General features: G+C 40.4%; 1 pseudogene; it reads left to right on the top strand.

Moving 5' to 3' along the window:
- Positions 1-12,165, top strand: part of LOC140203293 (uncharacterized) — a 67,430-nt pseudogene extending 55,265 nt beyond the window's left edge.
- The last annotated feature ends 1,091 nt before the right edge of the window (positions 12,166-13,256 follow it).

Genomic DNA, 13,256 nt, shown 5'->3' with positions numbered 1-13,256 from the left:
AAGAATTGGAAGAGCAAATCTGCAGAGAGATAGCAGGCAATTGCAGGAAACATAAAGTTGTGGTGGTAGGGGATTTTAATTTTCCATATATTGATTGGGACTCCCATACTGTTAGGGGTCTAGATGGTTTAGAGTTTGTAAAATGTGTTCAGGAAAGTTTTCTAAATCAATATATAGAGGGACCAACTAGAGGGGATGCAATATTGGATCTCCTGTTAGGAAATGAGTTAGGACAAGTGACGGAAGTCTGTGTAGGGGAGCACTTTGGTTCCAGTGATCATAACACCATTAGTTTCAACTTGATCATGGACAAGGATAGATCTGGTCCTAGGGTTGAGGTTCTGAACTGGAAGAAGGCCAAATTTGAAGAAATGAGAAAGGATCTAAAAAGCAAGGATTGGGACAGGTTGTTCTCTGGCAAAGGTGTGATCGGTAGGTGGGAAGCCTTCAAAGGAGAAATTTTGAGAGTGCAGAGTTTGTATGTTCCTGTCAGGATTAAAGGCAAAGTGAATAGGAATAAGGAACCTTGATTCTCAAGGGATATTGCAACTCTGATAAAGAAGAAGAGGGAGTTGTATGAAATGTATAGGAAACAGGGAGTAAATAAGATGCTTGAAGAGTATAAGAAATGCAAGAAAATACTTAAGAAAGAAATCAAGGGGTCTAAAAGAAGACATGAGGTTGCCTTGGCAGTCAAAGTGAAGGATAATCCAAAGAGCTTTTACAGGTATATTAAGAGCAAAAGGATCATAAGGGATAAAATTGGTCCTCTTGAAGATCAGAGTGGTCGGCTATGTGCGGAACCAAAGGAAATTGGGGAGATCTTAAATAGGTTTTTTGCGTCTGTATTTACTAAGGAAACTGGCATGAAGTCTGTGGAGTTAAAGGAAACAAGTAGTGAGATCATGGAAACTGTACAGATTGAAAAGGAGGAGGTGTTTGCTGTCTTGAGGAATATTAAAGTGGATAAATCCCCGGTACCTGACAGGGTGTTCCCTCAGACCTTGAAGAAGACTAGTGTTGAAATTGCAGGGGCCCTGGCAGAAATATTTAAAATGTCGCTGTCTACAGGTGAGGTGTCGGAGGATTAGAGAGTGGCTCATGTTGTTCCATTGTTTAAAAAAAGATCAAAATGTAACCCGGGAAATTATAGGCCGGTGAGTTTAACGTCGGTAGTAGGTAAGTTATTGGAGGGAGTACTAAGAGACAGAATCTACAAGCATTTGGATAGACAGGGACTTATTAGGGAGAGTCAACATGGCTTTGTGCGTGGTAGGTTATGTTTGACCAATCTATTGGAGTTTTTTGAGGAGGTTACCAGGAAAGTGGATGAAGGGAAGGCAGTGGATATTGTCTACATGGACTTCAGTAAGGCCTTTTACAAGGTCCCGCATGGGAGGTTAGTTAGGAAAATTCAGTCACTAGGTATACATGGAGAGGTGGTAAATTGGATTAGACATTGGCTCAATGGTAGAAGCCAAAGAGTGGTAGTAGAGAATTGCTTCTCTGAGTGGAGGCCTGTGATTAGTGGTGTGCCACAGGGATCAGTGCTGGGTCCATTGTTATTTGTCATCTATATCAATGATCTGGATGATAATGTGGTAAATTGGATCAGCAAATTTGCTGATGATGCAAAGATTGGAGGTGTAGTACACAGTAAGGAAGGTTTTCAGAGCCTGCAGAGGGACTTGGACCAACTGGAAAAATGGGCTGAAAAATGGCAGATGGAGTTTAATACAGACAAGTGTGAGGTATTGCACGTTGGAAGGACAAACCAAGGTAGAACGTACAAGGTTAATGGTAAGGCACTGAGGAGTGCAGTAGAACAGAGGGATCTGGGAATACAGATACAAAATTCCCTAAAAGTGGAGTCACAGGTAAATAGGGTCGTAAAGAGAGCTTTTGGTACATCGGCCTTTATTAATCAAAGTATTGAGTATAAGAGCTGGAATGTTATGATGAGGTTGTATAAGGCATTGGTGAGGCCGAATCTAGAGTATTGTGTTCAGTTTTGGTCACCAAATTACAGGAAGGATATAAATAAGGTTGAAAGAGTGCAGAGAAGGTTTACAAGGATGTTGCCGGGACTTGAGAAACTCAGTTACAGAGAAAGGTTGAATAGGTTAGGACTTTATTCCCTGGAGCGTAGAAGAATGAGGGGAGATTTGATAGAGGTATATAAAATTATGACGGGTATAGATAGAGTGAATGCAAGCAGGCTTTTTCCACTGAGGCAAGGGGAGAAAAAAACCAGAGGACATGGGTTAAGGGTGAGGGGGGAAAAGTTTAAAGGAAACATTAGGGGGGCCTTCTTCACACAGAGAGTGGTGAGAGTATGGAATGAGCTGCCAGACGAGGTGGTAAATGCAGGTTCTTTTTTAACATTTAAGAATAAATTGGACAGATACATGGATGGGAGGTGTATGGAGGGATATGGTCCGTGTGCAGGTCGTGGGACTAGGCAGAAAATGGTTCAGCACAGCCAAGAAGGGCCAAAAGGCCTGTTTCTGTGCTGTAGTTTTTCTACAGTTTTCTAATGATGCTCTTCTCTGCCACAATCAGCTAACAGAATGTAAACAAAAGCAAGTATCTGTGGAAAGAGAATCTTAAAAGAACAGCGCTTTGTCATTTTCTCTGTTATGTCTTCGTCATCTCCATAGTAAATTGAATGTACTACTGGGATCCTTACTTGTAAGAATGAGATCATTGGTTGAAGCGCCCCTCCCTCCTACCAAATCAAATTCACCTCAAGGTCACCTGCACTCCGCGTCATCTCCAGCCTGAACTTTCACCCTTCTCCAAAAGAAACCCGTTGATGTTGAAATAAAACCAGAGAATGTGGGAAACACTTAGCAGATCACGCAGCTGACAGAGAGACCCACTTCACTTCGTTGACTTTACCACCCGACCTATTGATTTTGAGACGGGGAGGGTGCATATCCAGACAGTACGTACTCTATCCTGACTTTACATTCCCGTCATTTGGTAAAGGGCGGAGGGGAGCTTAATAAGAAATTGTTTAGTCTTAAATGAACGCACATGCGTTTCAATGTATGTTAACCGATTCCTAATTAATGTTCTGCCAGCTTGTTTGGAGTGTTTAAGCAACTCACGATGATACAGGATAGGAGGCATTGGGTGTAATAGTTACAGAATAGAGGCGCGTTGAGAGCGCTTCTGGGAGGCGTTTAAGATTTTGGCATTTCAAGGACCTGACCAAAAGTTCTCCAGTTTAATAACCCACTGTAGTTGACTTTCACTCTGAATTCACGCCGTGTTTAACATTTGATCAAGACAATGTAGTTCCGATTTTGTCTATCAGTATATGTGACTGCAAATGGTGGATTGTGCGCAATATCTGGAACGACTTTAAAACAACAACTGGTCTCAACGCTAAGCGGGTCAAGTAGCAAGGCTGTGTAGAAATAAGCCTAGTGTTAGAACAACAACCAAGCACTGAAATCGTAGGTTCTGGTATCTTCCACCTCCGCCAGCGACTGATAGTGGAAAATGGATTGGGATTCGTTCCATGAAAGATCAGAGCCAGAATGAGACAGATAAAACATAGTTCTCGAGAGAAGGTGGTATTGTTAAATCTTTCTCTCTTCTACCACTAACTATGCTGGTCCCGGGTCTCCCAATGTGTGGAATTCAATCCAGTGTTGTAAAAACGGCGTGAGCGGCCGTTTTCGTTGTTTCTACCGACTGTGCGAGCGCCGCGGGCGATGTCGGTACACACGAGTACCTTCACGAGGGACAGCGTATAAACTGAACTATCACCTGGAGCTGTAGGCGTGTGTTCCGCTGGCCTGAGCGCTGGGTCGGTGAGTACTGAGCCTTTGACTGTCCCTTTCATTCCCTCGCCTCTTCTCCCCGTGAGTGTCGGATGTTGTGCGCAGAAACAAGGAAGCGCCTCTCGGCATAGCTCACCTCTCCTCCCCGTTCAGTCACTACAACTTTATCACCTCAGTCAGCCTAGTGCCCTGATATTCGACCTGTATGCTGACCAGAAAATCCCGAAAAGAGGACTGAGCCTTTACTGAGTCGAGCATTTGGTTGCTTGCGACAGAAAGTGAGGCCATTTCGCCCAGCGAAACCATACTGGCTCATGGAGCAAATCGGTTCCTTTTCTGTAATTTTTTTCCTGCAGCTTCCTTTCCACATTCTCATCGATTCTGCCACTCGCCCTACGCTCAGTGCAATTCATCGTGGTCAGCTAAACTACCGACCCGCAGATCTTAGCGAAGTGGGAGAAACCCCACGTGGAGAGAAAGAAGAGAGCGCAAATTTCGGAGAGACAACACCCGTGGAGGAGCTGAGGCTCTTCTCTAGCAGACGGAAGCGCCTCTTAAACAAGGCAAACATCGCTAGGACTAGAGCCAGTGATAGAGGTGAGTGTCAAGGAGGTAGCTTTTTAACAGAGTTGGAACAATGTCTTCTATGCATTACATTAAATTATGAATCCAGAGACGAGGATTAAGTTTCGATAGGTTATTCTGCAGTTCTCGCTGCCATATTGCAATTTTGACTACCAAGGAATTCTCCTTGAATTTCTGTGGAACAGTTCCTTAATTTCTGAGTGTCCACATGAAACCTTTTAAACAAAACCCATCAAGGTTTCTCTCTTTATCTCCCTCATACTCGATGTATTTCAAAAGACATGTTCCATATCTGGGCTAAGTCTCAGGTCACCAAATTGTATTCATGTGCATTTAAAAAAAAATTCACAATTACAACTTGCGTGTCTTTACCCCCACCCATTGCTGTCCCTCTACCACACACCAGTGTCACCTTATCACCCTGTCGAATGCTCCAGTACTTTTGATTTGACATGTTGCTCGTCTAGAGTCGAGAATTGATTCAATTTAAAATAGGGAGGTCCAAAGTTACCCGTGACTCTAAAATATTCCTAAGCAAACACGAGGAATTCTGCAAATGCTGGAAATTCAAGGAACACACATCAAAGTTGCTGGTGGACGCAGCAGGCTAGGCAGCATCTCTAGAAAGAGGTACAGTCGACGTTTCGGGCCGAGACCCTTCGTCAGGACGGATCATTCCCAAACAAATTATTTTCTCTTTTCTCGGCTGAGGTGGAACTAGATTTTTAGCCCCAGACTGCTCATGTAACCTCCTGCTAAACTGAGGCTGCACTGAATATCTATGTTAGCGCTGCGAAGGTTCACCTAAGATGCAGAGTAGAAATCTGAGCCAAGTTAAGCCGTGATTTCGGTGAAGCAGAATTTTAATATTGTCGTCAAGCACACATCAAATGAAAAGAATGGAAAATGCCGGCAAATCTTTCAAATGAAATTTAAGTGCTAGTGTAAATCAAAGGGGAAAATTAAGCTGAATCATAACATCAAAAAAAATGAGAGCGTATTGGAAAAACAGGCAGACTTCGGGTGATTGAAAACAAACATCAACATTAGCTATCAATGTTGTACATGATACTAGGACACTAGGCAATCCTGACGACGCCTGAGGGAATTTGGGTTTCTCTGCTCTCCAAAAGGACGTTAGTAATAAGATCACACTCTAAATCATACCAACATAAACATCACTAACATAAGAATCAGTAGAGTAATCCATGCCCCAGGGTAACAATGGCTTTGGCGAAGACATTAATCACCAAGACAACATGACAGCTGTGTATCCCAGTGGGTGATGGGTATTTCGCTGCTGCTTTGCAACATTAGCAAAAACTTTATTAATAAATAAGCTGTACATGGAAACTATTGCAATTTGAGATATTGGTTCAAAATTATGTCTGACGAAAGTGAAGGAGGAAGAAGGAAATAACGAATTGAATGATGATCAAGAGCAGAGTGATCCGTAGGAGGAAGAGTTGGGCAATTGTAAAATATAGAACCTGGCCTCAAGCCTGCTCTACACCATAAATGATTACTTCTTTTTCCCCTTTGCCTTACCCAACCTTGCTTATCTTCATTGTCCATAGGTTAATGAGCTTATCTCTGAACATAAAAATGCTGGAGGTTTATTGTTTGGAGAATTTGGAAGAATTACAGCTTCTGAGTAAAAACATGTATTCTGGATATTGCATCCTCGTTTTTGTAATCTTGTACTTTCCAGTCAGAGAACATAATCCACATGTATCAGCTTTGTTATTCACTCACAGAAACTTTATTTCTGTTTTTGTCAGGCTACTAACAATTCTGCTGCCTCTAAGTTCTAGAGAGGATTGCCTTAACCTTATTCATCATGTGTCCATGAATCATATTCCCCACATATTGAAAGAATTCTTGCACTTTGGACAATTTACACCACCACCTTCTCCCTCCTCCTCCCTCCCCCCCCCCCCCCATCACCTTGAGACATAAAAATTGAAACCATTTAAATCTGGTCTTATCAAAGCTCTGTTCTATCATTTATCCACTTTTAACTCTTTTCACTTTATTTTTTTTAATGTAAGAGACTCTGCTGATGCTGAAAGTCCAGAGCAACGCGCACAAAATGCTGGAAGAGCTCAGCAGGTCAGGCGGCATCTATGGAAATTAGTAAATAGTTGATGGTTTGGGCTGAGACCCTTCATCATTTTATATACTACCACCTACACCTACAAATTTTGTTTCATGATCCTCTGTATATCAGCTTTTCCTAATTTCTCACCTTCTAAACAATTGGAGTTAGAGGAGATAAGTTGGGGCTAACCTCATAGTTGCCCCATATTACTCTATCTGCCCCTCATCCACTCACTTTACTTGTCCGAGCCTCTCTGCAGATACTTTACAGCCTCGCAGCTTGCCTTTCTGCTCTGTTTTATTATCAGCAAGTTAATTGCAGGGGTGGACGGGAAATCACGGAAGAACTGTTCAATCCATGCCATCATCAGGGCACATTTTAATCATCATCATCATCAGTTTGAGCTTTGACTGCCATGGCCCACACGCTCCTGTTTCAGGTCAAGTGGGTCAATTCATTGGTATTCATTTCCAGTTCTCTGGCTGCTGTCTCCATCACCATTTGTCATTGTTTTCCTCTTGCTTTCTTCCCTTCAATCTTTCCCATAATTACCATGCATTCTAACTCTTTCCTAATCACATGTCCAATGAAGTTACACTGCTGTTTCATGATCTCATACATTATTTCTCTTTTTGTGTTTGTTCTGTTCATGACGTCCTCATTAGATATTCGTTTTGTCCATGATGTTCTTTGCATCCTCTTCAAAAACCACATCTCTGCTTCAATTCGTTTCCTCATGTTACTAGATATTGTCCAACATTCTGAGCCATATAATATAACTGGATAAATGTAACATTTCAGTACTCTGAAGTGGGTTGTCATTGCCTAGTTTAGTATTGGTCAGTATATTCTTCATTCTTGTAAAGGTGTCTTTTTTCAAGTTTTAATAGAGATCAGAATTTAGCGGCAATAATTAGGCAAAGCTTGGGAACGAAATGTGTTAATATTGTGAAGACCTGTGACACCAATTCATGAGTCTGAAGATCTGAGAAAGAGAAGATCTTTTGACATTATGAGAAAGTTAATTGTAATCACCCCATGAACTCCCCTCCCCACCAGGTTAGCAGAGATCCATGCAAATTACAATCCAGATAATTAAAATGTTACTATAAAATTAAGTTATAACATAGTATAACTTATAATTTAAGATAAAAGGTTTCAATTTCTTAGCAAAAGTTTTCTAAGGATTCCGTGTTTATTTCTCTTATATTAGCATATTATTGGTATTTATCGGCATAGACTGCTGAATGGATCCTGACCCAGATCTGGGCCGTACCGTCCAAATATCCGGACCTGCCTCGGTTTTTTTGCACTACCTTACTTTCTCTCTTCTATTTTCTATTTATGATTTATAATTTAAATTATTAATATTTACTATCGATTTGTACTCCAGGAGTGCAAAGCACAGAATCGAATATCGCTATGATGATTGTATGCTCTAGTATCAATTGTTTGGTGACAATAAAGTAGTAGTGGAATAATCTCAGTTTAGTCAGTGATACGTTACGCACAAACAACTGCACCATTTTTTTGCAGCAATTTATACAAATATATGAATTGGGAGCAGAAATAGGCTATTCATGTTTTCTGTTTGGCTGCATCATATAATGAGATCATGATTGATCTGACTGTAAACTTGCTCTACATTCCAGCCATCTTGGGATTAATTTGCTTGCTTATCAAGAATCCATCTTCTGCTGTAAAAAAGAAAAAATGTCAAAGTTTGTGTCTACTGCTGTTAGAGAAATGGGGTTCTGAATGCACTCAATTCTGAGAGAAAAACAATTTCTTCAACTGTCTGTAATGGGAAACCCCGTATTTTTAAATAGGAACCCAAAGTCCTATATACCTCGGAGGAAACAAATTCTCTACATTTATCCTGCCAAGATTCCTCAGTACCTTGTATGTATCAATCCAATCACCTTTTACTCTTAACAATTTTAACACCACATTTAGCCTCTTGATTTATGCTATTCAGAAAAATAGTAAGAAACTGAGGCCTGACACTGATATGTATTTTACACCTGTTGTTACATCTTGCCAAAAATATTATTTATGCATTCTCTCAGATTTCTGTTGCCCAGCCAATCTTCCATCCAAACTGATGTGCTATTTCAGAGACAACACACTTTACAATTGAGAGCCAAAATAATGTCACTGGGCAGGGAGAGTTAATCAGATTGTTTGGGAAAATAATATCATTTTCTCTGTTTTCTCAAAAAATTGGGAAGTTTCTTTTCCATAGGGTATTAGATAATGTAGAGTTTTTTTTTAAATTGACAATTCTGCGTTCCTTTGGGATCACTCTCTATGTGACTCCCTTATCCTCTCATCCCTCCCCACTGATCTCACTCCTGGCACTTTCCCTGGAAGAAGGACCAGTACCATATCTTCCCCTACACCTCCTTCCTCACCACCATTTATGGCCCCAAACAATCCTTCCAGGTAAGGTGCTCCCGCTGTAGTCTTCTCTACATTGGTGAGACCTGACATAGACTGGGGACCACCTCGGCGAAAAAATTTGCTTCATCTGCCACCCCTTTCAATTCAACTTCCCATTCCTGTATGTCAGTACATGGCCTTTCTACTTCCAGAATGAGTCCACACTCAGGTTAGGAGCAACATCTCATATTTCATCTAGGTAGCCTCCAACCTGATGATGTGAACATTGATTTCTCTAACTCTCAGTAATTATCCTCTCCTCTCCCCCATTCTGTTTTTCCATTACCCGTTCTGGTTCCTCTGTCACCCCTTCTCCTCCTCCATATCTGCCCATAACCTTACCCTGGTGCCCCTCCTTTCCTTTCTTCCGTGGCCGACTGTTCTCTTCTATCCTCCTTCAATCCTTCACCTCTTCTACCTTTCATCTCCCAGCTTCCCACTTGATTCCCCATCTTCCCCTTCACCTCCTTTCACTTATCACCTGCCAGCACGTACTCTTACCCCTCCTCCCACCTCTTTTTTCCCCCTTTCTTTCTGGCCTTGATGAAGAGTCTCAGCCTGAAATGTCGACTGTTTATTCTCCTCTATAGATGCTGTCTGGCTTGCTGAGTTCCTCCAGCACATTGTGTAAGGTGCTCTGAATTTCCAGCAGCTGCAGATTCTCTTGTATTTAATAGCTCAAAGGCACCTCTATTGATGACGTTGACTCAGGCCTGAGAGGCCAGCGTCGGGCATTTTCATGCCTTACAAGGCGTGGAATGAGGGACTGTGTGGCGCGCCACTCCTCATACAGACACAGACACTTTTATTGGTGGCAGTTATATATTTGCAATTTTTAATTAAACTCCCCTAGAGATGTGTTTAGCATGTGTTCCCTGGCTCTTTCCTTTCAAACCTTTGGATTTCTAGCTCTGGCAGGGGTAAGTTTTTTACGCAGAGAGTGGTGAGTGCGTGGAATAGGCTGCCGGCAATGGTGGTAGAGGCGAATATGATAGGGTCTTTTAAGAGACTGCTGGACAGGTACATGGAGCTCAGAAAAATAGAGGGCTATAGGTAACCCTAGGTTATTTCTAAGGTAAGGACATGTTCGGCACAGCTTTATGGGCCGAAGGACCTGTATTGTGCTGTAGGTTTTCTACGTTTCTATTAAACCAAGAACGTGTTCAGACCTTGAGAACCCCTAGTGAAATGTAAGACCCATTTTCCTAATTTCAGTTTTCAGCCTTGTACACATCTGAGACTTGCTTTCTTGCAGACATTCTCAGTAAATCCATGAACCATAAAATAGAATGAAGGAAAGACCACACCCAACTGGGCAGACAAACAACCAAGGTGCAAAAGACAATAAACTGCAAATACAAAAGAGAAAATAATAATGATAAATAAGTAAACAACAAATATCGGGAACATGAGATGAAGATTCCCATGAAAGTGGGGCAAGTGAAATTAAATGAAGTTATCCCCACTGGTTTAAGGGGCTGATGGTGGAGGTGTGATAACTGTTCCTGAATTTGGTAGTGTTGAGTCCTGAGGCTCCTGTAACCTTTTCCTGATGGCAGCAGTGAGAAGGGAGTATGACCTGTGTGTTGGGGGTGTCTGATGATGGATGCTGCTTTCCTGCAACAGCACTCAGTGTAACTAGAGATGCTTAAAAAAAAAATTGTACAGAGTTTGTGTCATAAATTTTCAGTGTATTTTAAACTGGAAAGTACCTCAATGTCTCAACATCGGATGTAAGTGATTCAAATGTCGCTGCTGTATGATCACAATGACCAGTTCCAATTCTAGCAGAGGGAGAAAGGCTTGCATCACAATCTCCAAAGACAAGAGTTTCTTTCTCTTGAGAACCCATGAGAACTGCCTTCTCATTCAAGCTTTGGGTTAATTAAGTTCCAATTTAATCCTGTACCATTAGTTGAGACAAAGAGGATTGTTATGTTCAGGGATAATAGATGAGCTTGGATTTGGCACAAAGAAAGAAAAGATTATGCCTGTGGGTGGAGCAATAAGGAGAAGATGCACACTAGTATAGTTCAAATAATTGATTTTTGTCTTTTTGTCTATAGAAGGATCTAAACTACGAATTGGTGTGTTCTCTTTGCAAAAGTCAAAGAAATCAGCAAAAATTCCTGAAGAATGTCCACTGATGGCAATCAGAAGCAGCAATATCCTTTCATGAATACATGTTTAGCATTAAGGGGTACTACAAAGAATCACTTGTGCTTAAAGTTGTCCATGTGTCTTTTGTTTTCATTGAAGTTGTTTATTTTGATTATATTAATGCTTTACTATAGCAACAAAGGTGATTTACGATTTCAGGGTGTGAAGTACAAGGAATCCAACCACATCAAATGTCCACCCGTTGACATTAATTTTGGGAGAAATGCTTCATCTCTCACTAAAAGTAATAGGACTATTTTCTTTTTGGAGACCTCCAAACGAACCAACCCAACATTTTTGACCATGTGTTCTGTGGAATCTGCTGCAAGGTCTCACCCCACAGCCAAAGTTGTCTTTTATATGAAGGGGCTTACAGCTACAGGTGGTAAGCAAACCCTAGAGATGTCTCTATTGAACTGCTTTCCAAATGTTGAGATCAAGCCAATAGATCTGAAAGAGATTTTTGCAGATACTCCATTGTATTCCTGGTATTTGCAACTGAATACATGGTGGCAACCCTATCTTATAACAACTATTTCTGATGCAGCAAGGCTTGCTGTAATTTGGAAATATGGTGGAATTTACTTGGACACTGATATTATTGTTCTTAAAAATCTGCTAAATCTTACCAATTCCATTGGGAGAGAACAAAAATATTTAGTAAATACAGCTTTTCTGGCCTTCAATCAACACCATGACTATATTGGACGTTGTTTGAAAGATTTTGTTGAACACTATAATGGCTGGATCTGGGGTCACCAGGGACCTCAGCTGGTAACTAGAATTCTTAAAAAGTGGTGTCAAAAGAACAGTGTAACCAAGATACAACAGTGCAAAGGGGTTAAAATGCTAAATCCTGAGGCTTTTTATCCAATCCGTTGGCAGGACTGGAAAAAGTACTTTGAAGTTGTAAGTCACTCAGAGGCTCAAGAGTTACTGAAGAATTCTTATGGCGTGCATATCTGGAATAAAAAGAGTCATGGAACTCGATTCCAAATAGGATCCAAAGTGATGATTGACCAACTCAGCTCAGTTTATTGTCCACTCTCATACAAAATGATGAGCTGGCAGGAAAATATATAAAGCAATTATTATTACTTCAAGGACATTAGTATTCAAATCAGATTAAAAATTATTTGATTTCAGATGAAATCTGCAAAATTGTTAACTTCAATTTTGTATTAAAGTTTTGCTCCATGTGTTGTATTTGCTGCAAAATAACTGGTTGTTAATATCTTGTATAATTCTGATGATAATAAATTATATGTTTTATCAAAACTAAATTTTGTTGTTTAAGAAGAGGTTCAAATATTGGAGAAACTTCAGACTTATTGACGAGTTTTGAATATCTTTGCCTGAAGTTTCATTCTGAACTTGCATTTCCTTTTGTGTTTAACTTGCAGAGAATGTGGGGCAATCCATAGATCTATCTGTGCTTTATTATAATTAATATCTCAATGCCCAGTGCTTTCTTTTAGATAGAGGAGCACAATGGTTCACAACTACTAGAAGAAATTTCTCCACATCTATCTTAAATGTGCATTCCTTGATGCAGGGATGGTCTCCTTGCCTTTGATTTCCCTAGCAAGGGAAGGCATCCTTATACTACAGCCTCTTTAAACCACCTCAATGCTTATGAGTCAATGAAATTGCTTCTTTCATTTAGACTCCAATTAACCTTCCCTTATATGGTAACCTTCTATACCTTTTATCTATCTAGTGTACTTTGTCTGAGACAGGTATATTTGTCGAAGAACAACAAAACTGTATGGTTTCACCTGCTGGGATATTTCCATTGTTTATTCCCATTAAACAATGACTTTCAACTATGCAGTCACTTCTAAGATAAGGATTGCGGTATTTGTCAGATTTTAGTAGCATTAGTTTCTCCAATATTTTCTACTCGTGATCTGCTTCCTTTTTTACTCTAATTTAATTTATTTTACATTGATGGAAAATATTTGATTAATGTCTCTACCATTTCCTTATCTTGCATCATTAATCCTTCTGCCTTGGGGGCCAGCATCAATTTTTGCTTTATCCTTGCTTGTACAAACTCTGTTCTGTTGGGTTATCATTTATTCTTCACTGTTAGGAGACTTTTTTAATCCAACATTTCTTTTAACTTTTAAAGTTAGGCATGAATGAATTACCCTTCCTATAGAATTTTATTC

This window comes from Mobula birostris, chromosome 9, assembly GCF_030028105.1.
Source record: "Mobula birostris isolate sMobBir1 chromosome 9, sMobBir1.hap1, whole genome shotgun sequence".
Classification (NCBI taxonomy): Eukaryota; Metazoa; Chordata; class Chondrichthyes; order Myliobatiformes; family Myliobatidae; genus Mobula; species Mobula birostris.
The sequence above is the reverse complement of the archived record's forward strand: the minus strand, read 5'-3'. Positions and strand labels throughout refer to the sequence as shown.